Source organism: Lathamus discolor, chromosome Z (assembly GCF_037157495.1).
Source record: "Lathamus discolor isolate bLatDis1 chromosome Z, bLatDis1.hap1, whole genome shotgun sequence".
In the NCBI taxonomy this organism is placed as follows: Eukaryota; Metazoa; Chordata; class Aves; order Psittaciformes; family Psittacidae; genus Lathamus; species Lathamus discolor.
This window is the reverse complement of record NC_088909.1, coordinates 50142396-50160716: the sequence shown is the minus strand read 5'-3', so window position 1 is coordinate 50160716 and position 18321 is coordinate 50142396. Positions and strand designations below refer to the sequence as shown.

Genomic DNA, 18321 nt, shown 5'->3' with positions numbered 1-18321 from the left:
TTAAAGCGTATTATCTGGATTACCCACAGATAACACTAATGTAGAAGATGTGCCCCTGGACTGGTCCAACTACTAATGAGTTTTCCATTCACAGATCAGGCCAGAACCAGTCTGAAGTAAAACCTACTGAAGTCAATACATAATAGAATACCCAGTCCTGTTTTACTCCACAGATCCACTCCTACTGTGTTACCCTACTCGTCAATATGCACATGGTCTTCTGATACTCAGTTACCATCCACTAGATTTCCAACAGGAGTATCACCTTTGGTAGGCGTTGAGTAATAAATAAACTAGCAAATGAAAAAACCACAAACAAACCAACAAACAAACCCTCCCAGCAACGGCAACCAACCAAAAAACCCAAAGCAAAAGAGAAATGGTCTTTGGTTCAAAACAGAAATGCCACTTATCTCTAATGTTTTGTCTTCTGCTACTGCAAAGCATTCAAAGGAAACACCAAGAGCTAGGGCTTCCAGCCATAGGCAGGGTTAGGGCTCAGATGATTTAAGTCGCTGTGACTTCATAGTCTTTAGTGGACAAAATAGCTACACATCCCAGATGGAAGATCTAGGGATGGATTTTGCTGTAAGCCCCAACTGCTAATTCAGATCTCAAGGATAGATTTTAATGACTACAGTAAGGATACTAGGCCAGGACAAATAACGAAATCCAACCAGCTATTTTCTGCTCTTTATTCCAAGCCTTCAGTTTTACTACAGTAGCAAGGACTGGCTGGAAGGATCTCTGTTGCCAAGGTGAGTGCATGGGAAAAAGAGGTTCCATTTCACACAGCTCCATGGAAAGTGAGCCAAACGCCTACACTTTAGCTTCATTTTGGGTGCTAGATTTTTCTGTATATATCCCTCCGTTTATCCAGATGCAAATGTTCTCAGCTCAGGCAGTATTTAGGAGCTATTTCTGGCTTAAAAGTTTACATTTGTTTCCTCCTATTTGAGCAATCTTGTGTTGATCTGCTTTAAATTAAGAACATGAGCTATACCTCATAGTTTTAGGGAGGTTTATCCAAGCTGGTGCTCTAGCTAGTGGTATTCCTCAGCAGAAGCTGCAGGCTAGTTCTCCACCTAAGGATTCACATTTGTATCTTAAATTTCCATGTTGTATTTCTAAATGAAGATTGATATGCTGAAAAAGAATCTACCTGGAAGAATCTCTGTTTCAGACAGAGATCCCTCTTTGGCCCCTGTGCTTATTTAGATGTCTTCCCAAGTCACTATTTTTCAAAGATAACTGGGGTTCCACCTGTCTCCTACATTTCCAGTGCTTTTAGGTCTTGGCATTTCAGAGAAGTTCTTTCTTTTCCTAGTGACCAAACAATTGCAGACCTTCCTACCAAGTACAACTGGAGGTAGGCAACAGGACTGCTATAAAGGGAATGTTGTTGAGTGCACATAAAGTGGAATTTTACTGGGGCTGCTTGAATTTTAAAATCTAAGTGGAAGATTACAGTCAGCTGAACTGACTGTAGAGGACCTGCAGATAAATGACTTCAGATAAAAGAATTCATTTGTAAATCTCTGCAGAATAGCATCGCAATGGATGACTGTCTGAAGGGGAACTGTTGATCTATCTTCAGGTAACTGTTGAAAAATATTTTTCTGAAAATGTGTCAGTTCTAGAATAGATTTATGCCCTTCCAGAGGGGATTAACTGGTATACAAAATATGCCAGATGACTAAAAAACCCAATCCAGAACCCATCCGAAATTGTTGCATATAAGCACAAAGAAGTTTATCCTGCAAAAATCAACTTTCCCACAAACACAGGGCCTAGGACACAAAGTCTTCGGTGTAATTTTCAGGGAGAATTTGGACTACAAGCCATCTCAGAGCAGACTGACAGCAGTGGCGCTGATCTTAATTCTTCTAGATGTCAGAGGAGGTGTTAGCAATTCTCCTGCTGTGTTTGGTGGGATTTAAAATCCAAGTTACAATAAAAACAGATAACTTGGCAGCTTTAGCCAGTGTATCCCTTAATCCAAACAAGTCTGAATAGTCAATTTTGCATGTGTGATTGTGCAGCTCAAGATAACTGCTCCACTTCTGTCCCACTTCTCTTCAGTTAGTTATCATTTGCAATGTTTTCTGCAATATACATTCTTGAGACTATCCTATACAGACAACTATAAAGTTGTATGTATGAAAAGTATTTTCTTTGTGTGTGTGAGGCTCTTCTTTTCCTACTGGCTCTTAAAAAAACCTGCTTCTCTTTCCTTGCCTCCATCACTACTATCTGTAGTTCACAGTCAAAGTCTTTACTTTCTGTAAAAAAGACTTTTTTTACTGCAGGAGTAACAGCCTCAGTGGAGACACTCATGGAAGAGAAGCAAAACATCTCCAAAGCTGGGAAGCAGTTCAGCATTATTTTTCTCTCTCTTCAAACCTATGAATAATTCAAATCACCCCTTTATTTAGCATCAGGGATATGCTTACCTGACTTAATTGAGTTGGGACATTGCATGGAAAAAGACTTTATTGAATTCTGACTTACCTACTGCTTTCTGTTGATGCTACCAAAGAATCCGGCTGAGCCTGTGACACTGAGTGCAATCGGCATTTAAAAAAGGAAACAGTACAAGCCCAGATTCTTCCAGGTAAGGAAATCACTCAGCTTGGGGATTTATTTGGCAGAACCTACAACATATCAGATCTGACTGAAGATCTGGAAACTGCCCAGTGTATTGCTAATGCCTTTAAAAGGGAAACTTGCTTAAGATAAATACAATGGCGACTGCAGACGCTTCATGAATGTGAATAAAAATGCAACCAACCAACTCTCACAGATAAGAACTGCTTTTCTAAGGCACACATCTGTACTCTTGGACTGCCTGATCGTCAAACCTCAGAACACAAGCTTTCCTCCATCTGACAAAGAGCATTCAATTTTAAAGAGTTTATATGGTCAGCTTGCTAGCAGTGAAAGGCTGTTGAAGCATTTCAGGTTTGTTTTTCACACACTGTCAAAGATGTTTTGTTTTGGCTTGTGTGCTGTAGACGGCAGAACAGAAATATCTACAAAGGCTCTATTCATGTCGGTATTTAGCTGTTGATTGACAACTCTTTCCTCTGTGTGCGGGTGAAAGCCTGCTGAACTGTAGCTTTGGCTGGAAGGAGCCGAAAGTGAAATTGAGCACCTGTTCCTAAATACCAATACCAAATATCTGCAGATCTAAAGGGCCTTTTGTTGAAAGAGTACTGAGTTTCGGGAAGCTAGGCAAGGAAGGAAAGTTGTTCTCTTTTTGAGTTCTTTCTCTGTGCTTATTGGTACAAAGTCCAGCTCTGCCCCCTGAAATCGAGGTAGATAGTTCTACCATCCTCATCAGCACAACATCTGACAAGAATTTTTTAGCTTCTGTCAGGTGTTTTCTTTCATCCCACAACACCTCAGTGGAAGAAGGACAAAGTTGAAAATGTTGGCTCTTCTTATGTTTAAAATATCTGTAGCAGAAAGAAAAAGTTGAAGAAAGAGACCTTGTTAAGTAATTAGACCTTGTTTTCTGTTCCTGTCACCGGAAACTTTGCCTTTTCAAGGCAAGAGATAAAAACTGAAGAAGTAGGCATGAATTTTTGGTATCATGTCTTTGTAAAAAATGTGATTTCAATGTTTCTAAGTAGAATTTGCGCGGAATTGTCAACTAAAAGAAATTCAGCAACATTTCCAAAAAACAGCTGGCACTTTTACTGTTTTCTAACATTTTGAGTTTTCATTTATAAATCGCTTTTAAAACATGCTGCTGAGTATTGCAAGACAAACACACTGGACTTTGTCTTTCAAATACGTGGAAACAGCTTGGCATTTGCATGGGCCAGGATACTTAGAAAGGTTTCTGTTTGTTTCAGAAGTGTACTTTCGAATGCTTGTACAGCAGGTGAAACAGAATCAGCCTTTATATTCTACAGTAGAAGAGTATACCAGGAATAAGAGGTTTAAGCATACATTAGCATTTGTATTGTCTCTCTGGCATGAGAACAATTTGTGTAATTTAATGTTTCAGAGTATTCTGACACATCAAACAAATGTGAAATAATTGACTCAACAGAAACATCAAGATGATTATTTTTAAAAGTAGCAAAAGGCAGTAAAAATAAGAAAAATAAAAACCAGCAAAAAGTGAATAGCAAGCCATTCATAAATGCACATTTCTTATCCAGCATTTTGACAAAATTTTGTGTGATATTCTGTTCAAATAGTTTTTCCACACTCCTAAGTGTGTTATGTCTGAAAGAGAGCCACCTTTGTCTCAGGAATTTTCACCTGTTCAGGTATTCCTCCGTTTCTTGACACAGAACAGACCTTTCTTGCTCTTCACATTCTTTTAAAAATTCAAAACACATTAAAGAGAAGACTGTGGCAGTCAGGCAAAGGAGCCTTAGATCAGCTTTTCATACAGTCTATCCTGATAAAGGTGGTGTTTCCTCACATTGCTTTAGTAAAGGTGCTTGTGTCATCAGCCTCTCAACAGTCAGCATGTCTATGGATCCCTTTGTAACCTTACCATCAAGCTTTCATTTGAAACTGGTATTTTATGTTGTTCTATTTGCCTTTTATTCTGACTTTAAAGACTGCATTCCTCCAATGAATGATTTCACTCTTGAAAAAAAAATCAGTGACCACTTGTGGACATCTTATGGACAAGATTTTGGGAGAAAATGGTAGAGGAGAACTTTGAGTAGAAGGAATAAATAGCAATTTTGTCTTTTCCTTTTTAACTTTTTCTTACATAAACTTAAACCAGCAAATCTTATAAAGGAGAACTATTTTAAAAGCTTTTGGAGCAAAATCAGGAAAATGATCCTGCCAAAATAAAATGAGAGCTTTGCCTGAAGCTATGCAGACATCAATTTGGTAGGGCCTGTGTACATGAAATACTCCACAACTTAATTACTTATCTAACTAACTAACTAACTAACTAACTAACTAACTAACTATCTTATTAACTAATTAACTAAATTCCTAAGAATTTTGAAAGGAAATTATTGTTCTGTGTATACCTCCTTACATGATACCGCCCTACAATGCTTTCTTTCTACTTTATATTCATGCAAGTCTTACACATACGTACCTGAATACTTTGATACAGGCATCAACAGTCTTTCAAATTCAATTTTCACTTTCTCATTTTTTTTTTTAATTCAGCCTATTCTGAAAGCTGATTCCCAAGTTGCTGCAGGAAAGGACTATTTAACATAAGAAACACACTGCCAAATTTAGTACAACAGCCTTAAACATTCATAGTAAACTGAACAAAATGGCTTCAGAAATGCATACCTCTTTTGTCAGCATAATGTGGTCTCTGTCACAAGCATAAGAATATTTTAAATAGACCTATTCTGTGCTGCTTTCACCCCAGCAGTAGCTGTGTTCAGGTGAGCAAGGCTGTCTCAGGACTTCATCTAAATCCTCATAATCTCGTTTTGCCAGTAAAGTTGATTCCTCTCTTCCCAGTATGTAAAAGTTTGATCCAGGTTATCTATCTGGTCAGCTCTTTTCTCTTGCATGATGGGAGACACCTATACACTAGAAGTACATATAAACCATCTGTGTATCTGAACTACTTTGATTTGTTATTATGTGCATTTGCGTTCTGCCACGCGCAATGTTAAATATTACCCTAAGCATATTGGAGTGGAAAAGTTCTCAGTTGCCTCGTCCAGGAGCAGTGGGCACAGTTCCTCAGAACACTACAACCTGTGGTAGCTTTCAGCAAATAATTGTTTTTCTTTGCCTAAGACTTTTGTCTCAGAAACTGTGTAGTAATATTTCCTTTACCTAAAATCTCTTCCTGTTTCTGTCTTCATACAGTGTAAGCTCCCAGTGCAGGAAGCTTCTTGCCATGTCTTTGACTGGAACCAGAATGAGGAAACTCTGCCACACCTTCAACATTTTGTGCACTCTGTTGGAATGATACTAAAATAAGTGCTAAAAGTAGTTGGCCAGTTCTGTTGAGGCCTTTCAAACTAACATTACTTTTGGCTCTTTTCAGCTTTTTCTCATTGTGCAAGATGGTAGGTTTAAATATGTTATTAAAACAAATTATTTTAACAGTTCCTGTATAAACATACCTAGTTACCAGCTAAAACACAATTTTTCATGTCAGGGGGAATTTCCAGTAAGAACTGATGTAATACTTCTGCTTGTGAAGCAGACAGGCAAGGTCTTTGTCATCCCTGGGCTGTGCTGCAAAGCATATCTTTGTGTCAACAGGGTAAGGTGATGTGTCCTCATCACTGATGCAAGCGTTCTGGCAGTTTGGAGAACTACTGTTCACAAAATCAGAAGCTAGCTTTGCAGCTTTCACTTGGGGCTGGATGATGGGAACAGACATCTCACTTCAGATGAACAAAAGGAAAGAAAATCAGATTTAAAATGAACTATGTTTCTGATGTATTTTGTACATGTAGAGAAAAGCCAAAGCTGATACGTATTCTGACCAAAGGCCAAACGCTCAGCCCTGGCTGCATATGCTTGGCTCTCACTGTCAGCAGCAGCAACTCTGTGTGAGTATATTGAAGGTCAGAACTAAACTCTAATATGAGCTTAGTTCAATATAGCCACATGATTTCATCAGCTCCACCTAAGTCTAATAAAGTAGAACTTAAGCCATTATACCACTGATCAATGTGTTTCATGTATAAGATGCAGAACTTCTTTTAAATAAATGGCAGCCCAATGAAATGAAAGTAGGTGTAAACCAAATTAATGCCTTGCTGTACAAAATGTAAAAGCCCCAGCCATTTATCACAGCGTAGCTTAGTTATTCTGAATGCAAGACAGTAAATATGAAGGAATAAGAGATGTGCTAAGAAACCAGACATTAAAGCTACAGAAGCAGAAGCAACTGATGGGTTAGTTTAAGTCAAATGTCACCTCAGCTACAGTGCAAAAGAAAACAATCTTCATCCTTAAGTGCTGAAGAGTACTGGACGTTTCCAGTTGCATCCAAGAGAAAAGTATGCAAACTGTTCTCCAGTCCTTCTGCCACTGAAGAGAGGAGTGTTTTCCCTTTTCTGCTGCCTTAAATTAGCTTTGCATCCTCTGTTTCATCTGCGCCTGCCATGGAGTCAGACTACAGTGAATCTTCTTCTTCTAGAACATAACAATTTTCATTCCACTCTCTGTCTTGGATATCCCTTAGGAAGATGACTGTATGAAGCACAGGCTTTGACACACAGCATGAGTTAAATCCCAAGGCTGCTTAGCAGTGCAGGGTCTCAAGTAAAGGTCAGCTCTAACTCCCTTCCAGCAGAAACAATGCAGGACAGCTGCTCTAGCTCTGGTCATACTCCTATGCATCCTACAAAGGCAGTCATGCAGGAACTGATGTTTACATTTAGTTCTTGAATAAATTATTTCTATTCCCTCATTTATAAACAGGCGTATATACAATCTGTATATACAGATATAGATACAGTTCAGAGTTGGTTTGTTATATGCACATTTGGTTACATATAACAACCTGTCCTGAAATGGCACATCTCTTATTCTAATAATTTTTATTAAAAAAAAAAAACCAGAACTTTTGACAAAGAATCTTTCTTGTCCATATTTGCACTATCTGCACTATTTAATTTGCATCCCTAGGACAGGAAAAATTACCCCTCAGAACATTTCCAGCTTGTTTTTCTGTTAATATTTAGTTTAGCTGAGTTTATTTAGAAGGTAGATCGCATTTAGAAAGTAGAAAATTAGTACCACCATGGAAGGTATAAACTGTTAAATAAATCTGAAGTGTTTGCATGTTATGAAACAGTTTTTATATTTCTGTCTTCCCCAGTGGAAGTGGAGATTTGTGTATTATGATGTGACATAATATGTGCTCTATTTTAAACTGTAATATGACTTTAAATATTTTACTACTAAAGGAGAAGGGCTAAGATCTTAAACAAACCAGGCTTTGAGTAAGAGCCAGATGTAATTTTAATGTCTTCCAGCTGTTACAGTGCAACATATCGGCAGAGTCTTTCCTGTTAGCTGCTAGGGTTCATGTTACCTTTAAACTTGAGCTGTGCTAGTCATGTGGGGCAAGGTTCCACTTCCCTACTCAGTCATGGTCACACTAGTGTGATGATACATCATCGGCATGGCACAGCAATGAAGATGTCTAGCAGGGCTCCTCCAGAAGGTACTGAGCGTTCTGTTTGCACAGACAGCAGACCTGGCTCTTGAATTCTTTCTTCTTGCTTTCCTTAGCCATATACAACCTCTGAGAGTTTGGTCTTAAGCATTGAAAGGGCTCCTAAGAAAACATCTTGCAGATTATGGTGACTTTTCATTCTGAAATTAAAATGTCTTCATTATTTCAATATCCTGCTCCCTCAATGTCCTAATTGTAACAACAACTTTCTATCTATTTGATGTAAAGCAAGAAGCCTTAATTCTAGCAAATATGAGGTCCCTAAGGGAACAGAAACCTTCAATGTGCAGAGACCTTTCAGCTTTGATATAACCACCACTAACAAAGAGGGAGAGAGGCAAGACAGAGAATACTGTCAGTTTGGTACATTTGTTTAGCAGGCTTGAAATAAGATTCAGTTTGAAGATGGTTGCAAAGAATATGGTAGAAGAGTGGAAGGAAATACATCTTCCACACTAAATGTGTTGTTTTGCCTGTCCATTTAAACCATCCACTCTGCTTTGTCAGAGCTTCTCCAGATAATGAAATTCCCTCTCCTGCCTGTAGCCCATGATGTATACAAATAAGATGAAGGTGGTGGTGGGAAGAAACTAAGATAGAAAGTCAGGGAAAAAAAATGAGAGAAAACAAGATGGAAAGAGGAAAAAAGGAGGAAAGTTTGCTGATGACACCAAGCTGTGTGGTTCAGTTGATATGCTGGAGGGAAGGGATGCCATCCAGAGGGACCTCGACACACTTGTGAGGTGGGCTGATACCAGCCTTATGAAGTTCAACCATGCCAGGTGCAAGGTCCTACACCTGGGTGGGAGCAATCCCAGGCACAGCTGCAGGTTGGGCAAAGAAAAGATTCAGAGCAGCCCTGAGGAGAAGGACTTGGTGGTGCTGGTCGATGAGAAAATGAACATGAGCCGGCAGTGTGCGCTCGCAGCCCAGAAAGCCAACCGTATCCTGGGCTGCATCAAAAGGAGCGTGACCAGCAGGTCGAAGGAGGTGATCCTGCCCCTCTACTCTGCTCTTGTGAGACCTCACCTGGAGTATTGTGTGCAGTTCTGGTGTCCTCAACATAAAAAGGACATGGAACTGCTGGAACAAGTCCAGAGGAGGGCCACGAGGATGATCAGGGGACTGGAGCACCTCCCGTATGAAGACAGGCTGAGGAAGTTGGGGCTGTTCAGCCTGGAGAAGAGAAGGCTGCGTGGAGACCTCATAGCAGCCTTCCAGTACCTGACGGGGGCCTATAGGGATGCTGGGGATGGACTCTTCGTCAGGGACTGTAGTGACAGGACAAGGGGTAATGGGTTAAAACTTAAACAGGGGAAGTTTAGATTTGACATAAGGAAGAAATTCTTTTTTGTAAGGTTGGTGAGGCACTAGAATGGGTTGCCAAGGGAGGCTGTGAATGCTCCATCGCTGGCAGTGTTCAAGACTGAGTTGAACGAAGCCTAGCATTGCATGCTTTACTGTGAGATGACCCTGCATGGCAGGGGGGTTGGAACTAGATGATCTTAAGGTCCTTTCCAACCCTGACTATTCTATGATTCTAAATAAAAACAGATTATGAGCTAATACTACATTCCCACAGATCCAAGATAGTGAAAAATAAGGTACAAACCATATCAAAACTGTGCTTTAAAATGCCTGGCTTATTTTCACTGCTTTTACTCCAGTGATGAATTACTGGTCAGCATCCAGCAAAGAAGACACCCTCTTAACCTTAGAAGACCTTCATCCATAGAGAAAAATACAGCTGCAGACCAACCAGTGTTCTTCACTGAGTAATAATGCTACTTGCTGGCATAAGACAAAAAAGTGGAGACAAATAAGAAGTATCTAATCAGAACTGGAGGGGAAAAAATGTGTCTCTATGGAAAAAGGTAATTTCTGAGTTGAAAGCCAATCAAGAAAGAGGCTTGAAATAGTGGAAAACAGTAAACAAATTCCTGTGAGATGAACTAACACTGTGCCCTGCACTGAAAAGTAATTGAAAAGTAAAGAAAACAAGGGGTTTGGAGCCAGAACATGACAAAAACCGTCAGAGTCTCAGATCTCAGCTAGCCCACACACTTGTGGTGCTAGGTACCTCTTGGAAGAACAGCCTGTCTCCTTTTCCACTCAGGAGAGGTCACAGGAATTTATAAATGACAACTGCCTGTGCTGAAGAGGGCTTAACAGGTATAAAGATCATTACTGCGCTGGTGCTGCCCTTTGCAAACCCCCAACCACCAAAACGCAACGTTACATCATTAGGATAGAGATCAACAGCACTGAATTCAGTTCTGCTTTTGTGGAGTCAACGGTAAAACTCAGATTTATTAGAAAAGCGCTTGTCTGAAAAGCTTTTCTGAACTGAATCATTGTGTTATTTTGCAAGTTTCCTGTCAATCCCTTTTTTTTTCTGTGGGGGTGGGTGGGTGGGTTGGATGGGAGAGATAATATTACCGTTCTGTGCAAAAATCCCAACTCCATCGTTCCTGTAAACTAGCAGATAAAATCATAGAATGTTTAGGATTGGAAAGGACCTTAAGATCATCTAGTTTCAACCCCCCTGCTATGGGCAGGATTTCCTCATGCTAGACCATGTCACCCAAGCACTGCCAGGGATGGAGAATGTACCACGTCTTTGGGCAACCTCTTCCAGTGCCTCACCACCTTCAAGAACCTCTTCCTTATATCTAACCTGAACTGTTAAAGTTTTAACCCATTACCCATTGTCCTATCACTACAGTCCCTAACGAAGTGTCCCTCCGCACATCTTTACAGGCCCCCTTCAGATACTGGAAGGCTGCTATGAGGTCTCCACGCAGCCTTCTCTTCTCCAGGCTGAACAGCCCCAACTTTCTCAGCCTATCTCCATACAGGAGGTGCTCCAGTCCCCTGGTCATCCTCGTGGCCCTCCTCTGGACTTGCTCCTACAGCTCCACATCCCTCTTGTGTTGGGGGTCCCAGAGCTGGATGCAGTACTGCAGGTGAGGTCTCACAAGAGCAGAGTAGAGGGGCAGGATCACCTCCTTTGACCTGCTGGTCACGCTCCTTTTGATGCAGCCCAGGTTGGCTCTCTGGGCTGGGAGCGCACACTGCCAGTTCATGCCGTTTTACACATAAATTTCTCCTGAGATGAAATCCTATGTGCTCATTGTCTCCATGTGGGATGTGCTTGAAACTTGTCTGTTTCCTACCTTCCTTGGTAGGAAACATGCCTCTCTGGAAATGTGATGCCAAAGGATGAGTGTATAGAAGCTACTGACAACTGTGTAAGAGTCAGTGGTAAACTAAAAGTTACCTGAGAAAGAACTGGAAGGAACCTAAGAATGGAACTGGCCTGTAAGGTCCCGTGCCAGCACACAGGTAGCTAGCTTGTAAAGATTCTGTGCTTAGGAGAAATGCCAACAGAGCTGCAACACCCTGAAAGCATTTAAGAGTCCAGTGTGTATCCCAGACAATGGTCCAGTGAGTATGCTGCAGCAGATCTCTCTCAATCAGCAAAAAAGAACAAGTCCACATATACCATAATTCATTCAAATTAGATGGTGATACTTGCTCGTATGACCCATGATGTCCCCACCCTTTCAGACAAGTTGATGTACTTTGGCCCCTAATACAAACTTCATGTGCTTAGTGAACAAAGATAATTCTCTTCTCAGCACTTGTAATGCTTGGTGTAAGCTATTTGCATCACAATAACATGGGTAGCGATAATACTGAGAAATCAGCACTCCTTTCAACTACTAAGTCATTGCCCTTTCACCAATTAATAATTCCAGATCTTTTCTAAGGGAATGTTTTTCCTAGAGTCCCCAAGGGAATCTTACAGGGGGAAATCTGATGTGATCTTTAGAAGCAAGGACTGAGTTGATTGAAGACTTCTATAAAAAATTTATTTTTTAATACATTTTTGTGTAGGCAGCTCAAGTCTTGGAACCTCATGATTACTGCTATTAGGACTACTTGGTCCGAGGTCATGACTTTTCCTTCTTTACTGCATGGCTCCTAATGCATGGCTATTTAAATTCTGTTTACTTGAATATGGAATCACTTCCACAAACCTGGAGCATGGGGCAGTATGTAGGTACATCTATGTGCTAACATAATGTGCTGTTGCTTTTCATTAGTGCCAATGCTTTTCATTAGTACCATTAGTAAGTTGAAGCTGATTCAGGCCACTGTATTACTTTAACAAGACTAAAGCACCTGTGTAGAGGTTTAAAGCAAACACTACTAGTTCTGAGTTGTCATGTCAGTGAACAGACTTGGTATAACACCAAAACGTTTTCTTTCTTCTGATCCTAAACCTGAAGGAGGTAGCTGACAGTTGAAGTGATTGCTGCTTCCCTGTTTACTGAATGTGACCTGACTGCCACACTTTCCGCCTTGGACCAAGGACAGCAGAAAGTATGTGTAGCTCCTCATGAGCTCTGGTGATTTACTGCTCCACGTATAACAAATCTGTAAATTTCAGTGTGTCCTCATATGCAAAGCTGCTGATAGTGGTGGCTCATAATCAGCTTCAGCCTGCTATGAGCCTCCAGCCTTTGGAAAACGGGATGGACAGATAGGTAGCTAGACGTAGCAACTGCTTGGCCTGTCTGCATTAAATCACTGGTAGTCTTGATCCTGCTTGTTCTTTGCTGAACTGTACAAATAGCATCACACAGTTAATCCTAGTGAGCCTTCAGTCAATGGCAAAGCCTGAGTCTGGAAGCAATCTGCCATGTGGTATAGCTGGCTCTCCACAGGAGCTGCAAGCCCAAGCTTGTGGTGCTGTGAACATTCATTCATTTGCAATCACTTAGGTTTTTCCACGTGACTGTGAGATATCCTTTATAGCTTCAAATTAGAGAGAGAAGTAACTGTTTTAAAGAAGTGACTTATAATTAACGTAAGCATTTAATGACTCCGTAACTCACTCATTTACTTGGGATCCACAGGTGCAAATAATGGAATTCCAAAGGCAAATCAATATTTGGGTCTTGTTTTGTGTAGAACTAACTGGCTTCCAAAACCCCACCTTTATTTTAGTATGAGTCTATGGAAAGAATTTTCCATTTGTTTGGAATAGTTTTCAGCTCTGTTGAAAAGACCTCCACAAGTGTTTGGAACTTTATGACTATGAAAGATGCTTTTATTGAATGTTATGATTGTGACTTCAGTCAAAGACTACTACAAAGTATTTGGTGTTATTTCATTTCCTTCGGGAATGGGCTTTCCATGTAAAGGGCCATTTGATATTTCCAGGTCTCAGTTCAACCTTTTAGTCTTACAATAGAAGTGCAAGCTAACTGAACTATAGATGCTCTATAAGAAGATTTACTCTCCCTATATTTTAGCTCTCTATGCAAGGTGATTTTTTTTCTAGGCAGCAATAGAAATGTAGGCTGGCTGTATGTATTGGAAACCAACATGGGTTGTGCAACACTTTTGTAGAGCTATCTGCCCTGTCTGGCAGAAGGTCACTGATTTCACTGTGCCTCAATTCCCTTATTATTAAAGAACTTGATATTACTCACCTGACAAAGGCTTGGTACAGTAGGATTAAGTATTTTTAGGACCACAGATGCTGAAGCAGTTGAGGCTAGACAAGTTACTTGGGCATAATTTAGCATATTTGGTGTACCAGACTCTAATTCTGTAATACCTATAACATGCTTTCATGATTCATGGAGGAATGGCGCTAGTGGTATCACGTTACATGTAAGAAGGCAGCAAATAATTTACGTTCTTGTAAATGTAAATTATATCTTTAATTTTCACTGAGAACCTTGAGTACTTTTCCTGCCTGATTTGAGGAAGTTTACAGTTGGAATATTGCACTAGCCTGCAAACTGCCATAACCACTGTGTTATCCAAAATTCCAAGTCTGGGGAGTCTGTGAATGACTTACTTAAGCTGTTCTTTCAAGTGCTTCATGCCAACAGAGTAGGGCTCAAATTCAGACCAGAAACCTTAACACAAAGGTTTTATTCTTCTGAGACACCAGAACCCCAAAGTAGATACAACAAATGAAATTACCTCCTTAATTTGAGTTTATGTTGTGATGAAGCAATGAAGTGCAAAAGCAGAGAAATGTACTATTAGTTTTAGTTTATGAAATTATGTAGGAAGAGGCTTTTCCTCTCGCACTTGCCTGTTGTCTGGAAGCTCTAGTTCTGCATACTCATGGCCAACATGAAACACTGGAAGTGAAAGCTTTTCTCAGGCAGTACATTTTCGCTCATAAGTAACTACATTCAGGGAGGGCCACAGTTTGAAGTCTTAGGTAATGAATGTAACCAGGATCAAACACTCAGTCCCAGTAAAGACTTAAAATAAGAGCCATTGTTTCAACCAGTGTAAAGCATTGTAAGTCAGTTGGTGACAGCGTTGCTGTTCCAACCGATACTGAATCAAGATCTAGCCCAAAAAGGTGATAAGGCTTCCTTTAGCCTCTGAGTTTAAACAGGGCTATTTTGCATATTTCCTTTGAAGAAAGCTTTTACAAATGTATTTTCTTTCCCAATGAATATGCTCGGTAAATAGTCTCATATCATTAGTCCAAGGCCCATTCAGAGCCCTAGCCTACAACAGAGGAATAGCTATACACTGTGGGTCCAAGTGCTTCCCAGCAGGTTTATCAGTATTCCAGTGAAAGGGTCAAACTATGGCTTCTATAGCTGTATGTAACCAGACCTTAAATGAACTTGATCTTTGCAGTAGTAACAGGCTCTCAGAATTTACAGGGTAGTTCTCTAATCTCCAGAGCTATTCCTGCTCCTCAGGATTGCCTGTCCTTATGCTGAGGACATGCACTTTCAGGGTCAACCTCTGAGTGATCGATAGGAGGTCTCTGCCCATAGCACAAAGCATTCATAGAGCTGTTTTGCAGTTCTCTTAAGGGCAAAGCTTTGTACCTGCCTGCAGATAGAAACAAGGGAATAAGCATTTTTCTGCATGTTTATTTCATCAGAGTGCTTGTTGCAAACAAATGATGTGCTGCAGGGGCTGGAGAGAAGGTTTTTTTTCTGGCTCCTCCTTTCAGAGACAGTGATTTACAAAGAAAATCAAACACTTTGCATTCACAATGTGATTTAAAAAAAACTCAACAAAACAATCAACCAACCAAAAGAAATATCAGAGATACTGAGGGTCTGAATCTGAAAATAGGATCAGAGAACAGGAGGTAGACTTTGTTTTGGATCAGAAGTTTTGCTCTCTGGTTGGGGAACATATTTTTCACTCATGGTAACTTTGTGATTCATGTGTATCTCAGGGAAACTGGACAAATCAGAGTAGCATGTGCCACATAATCTTTTATGACATTTCTCAAACTATTATGAGTTAAAGAAGCAGGCTGATGAAGTTGCATCTTCTAAGAAATGCATTAGTTCACATCTAACCATCATGTTTTACAATGCTCTTCACCATTGCTGGTCATAGTCCGCTAAACTAAACCTGGGAGGACACAGGGCCCTGCAAGAATATACGTCTAAAACAAAGAGCTACATGGGCATGAAAACTAAACCAAAGCATGGGCCAGGAAACATTTTATCTTTGTGGTTCAGAAAAGGATCTTTTTTCCTACTGGGAAGTGCAAATAGAGTTGATTTTAACATCGTACATTCCTCTGAATGGGAGGGAGGCACACCTCAGATGTCAAGAAACTAGTCTTTAAGAGGAAACAATGTACTTATCTGTCTCTACGGAGGGTTTTTAGGGAATTGGAGAGGAAAAGCAAACAGGAAACACATCTGTAAAAGATATAAGATATTTCATTATTTGTTAAAAAATAGCCCAGATATTTCTTCAGTAGCATGCGGAAAATATCAGTTAGGTTTGGAGATCTCTATTTGGGGGATCACCCATCTCTGAAGAAAAACAGTGCAGTAAGTACCCAGACAATTCAAACATTTGAGATCTAATATTGAATAAAGCTTCATATGAGCTACAAGGGTCAGAACTAGTCTTGAAGACTTGCACAATCTGTCCATGGTGGTTTTGCATCCTTTACCAGACAGGCTGGAGCTACTGTCCATGTCCAGAACGTGAGAGACTCTGACATTTAAGGACAGCAAGGTCTTTCATGAGCTAAACCGGTAAGAGCAGAATACATAGGATGGTTAAAAAATACTGAGCTTCATATCATTCTCATTTTCTCTGCAGTCACTGCAGGCAGGTCACCTCTTTCAACCTCAAGAAGGCTATACTCTTGCAACACGGCTTTCTCTTGATCATGAGAGGAGTGTGAAAAAATAATATAAGGATTAGCTAGTGAATAGTACATCTTATATCTTTGTGGTTTAGGGAAAAAGCTTTGTAATGGAAGCAGGGTTATATATAGGGTGGATTTTGATTCTGCTGTGTTCCTCTGTACATCAACAGTAAAGAAGAATAATGCTCAAACATCAAGAGACTTAACAAAGCGTTACCCTGGCGTAAGGAACAAATCGAACCAATTAGTGTATGCTGAGATTTTGTAGTCAGTTAGACTCAAGGTTCAGTTATCCAAAAGAACATAAGAAACTGTTTATGCAGTAAGGGACTCTCTCTGAGCAATGATTCCTGTTAGGGGCTTCAGAGCTCCCTACATAAATGTCAGTATGGGGAGACAAAAAGCTGCTCACCTGGTACTTATACAGAGGTGAATATGCCCAGAACAAATGTCCTGAGTTTCTGTGGATCTTGTCCTCATCAGCCACAGCTACACAGGCTGCAATAGCATTCCATTCCCTTCCCAGAAGAATCCCTGTTGTCAGCTTTTCCTTTGCATATGGCCTATGCCTTCCCAGGGACTCTTTGCTACAGAGCCTTCCCATGCAAAATATGATTTTGGTGGAAGACTTTTCTTCCAAAACAAAGCAAAAGTGACTGAAACTTTTCGCATTTTGAAGAATTCATGTAAACACTGCACTTCAATCCACTCCTGGCATTACTTTGTCTCCCTGTGTCTTCCTATTGAAGCTCCTTCATTGAAATCTCAGTTAATGTTCCAGACCATAGACAGAATTCCTCCTGCTGTTGCCAGCCTGAATGATTTAGTAGTATTAATGGCTTAAGGCAGTACCTCTTACCACTTAGGCATCTTAGCTGTAACCCAGGTAAATGCTGAACTCTCTTCAATTTACAGTGAAACAGCTCACGACTACCTCCTCAGATGAAAGCATATGAAACACTAAACATGTTCATAGCCCAGTGAAAGCTAATAGTCACATGTTGCTACCTCATCAGTTAGCCAGTTAGCACTGTCCCAAAGCTCAAGGACTTCCATATGCTAAAAAGTTAAATGCCTTGGCTGTTCAGCCATAATAACGTGAATATTATTTTGTTGTTATGGTTTCTATGTTTTAAACCAGCACAAGTTATGTGAACATATATGTGCAAGTGAAAAGATTACTATTTCCCATTATATCAGTTGATATTTATTAATTCAATATTGCTTTTGGTAGATACTAGCTCTGTGCTTGGGCTTGTACAGAGCACAAGATGCATAGCTAGTGCTTAGGGAGTGGCAAAGGTAGTGGCTGTGGTATGTGTCCTAAGGACTCTAGACCCAATCAGTCATTTCTCTCAAGGTTTCCTGTATTTGTGTCCTTTATGTCGGATAGGCTACCCCTCTTTGTTTCTGTTATTGCATGCACAAGAACATGGTAAGTACCTTGTTCTGAAACACTGAAATTCTCGTGTTATTTTGCGCAACGTATGATACCATGTTTACCATGGCTAAACAGTATTTGGGACAGCTTGGGTAGAAAATTGTGCTCTTTTTTGGTTTTATTTCTTCTGCCTTACTTGCTGGGCATGTGTGTGGCTAGCTGGAGAACTGTCTAAATTTCTGTATCAATGGGTCTTGGTACAGCTAGCTGTTGTCATTGCTGCTGGGCCTCTTGGCTGCCTCTCTGATCTTTCCAGTTCCCCTCACCAGACTGAACCTGTGATATACAAGCTGTTTGGTTTGTTCTTTAATATTACCTTGTAAGCAAAACCATGATGCATGTGCTATATTTGAAGTTAGTTAAGTGAAATGGTTTATTTCCTGTGAGAAGGTGGAGGAGAGCAAGAGGTAGTGTGTGCAAATTGAAATATAAGGCATTTTGTCTAAACATAAGGCTTTTTTTACTGTGAGGGTGGTCAAACACTGGTGCCCAGAGAGGCTGTCATGCCTTCATCCTCGACGTAGTCCTGAACTACCTGCTTTG

The 18321-nt window shown here is 40.3% G+C and overlaps 1 long non-coding RNA gene across 1 annotated transcript; it reads left to right on the top strand.

Moving 5' to 3' along the window:
* Positions 1-458: 458 nt before the first annotated feature.
* Positions 459-7252, top strand: LOC136005079 (uncharacterized). The gene is made up of 4 exons (XR_010608675.1): positions 459-758; positions 1545-1597; positions 2310-2614; positions 5824-7252. It is a non-coding gene; the product is annotated as an uncharacterized LOC136005079 (long non-coding RNA).
* The last annotated feature ends 11069 nt before the right edge of the window (positions 7253-18321 follow it).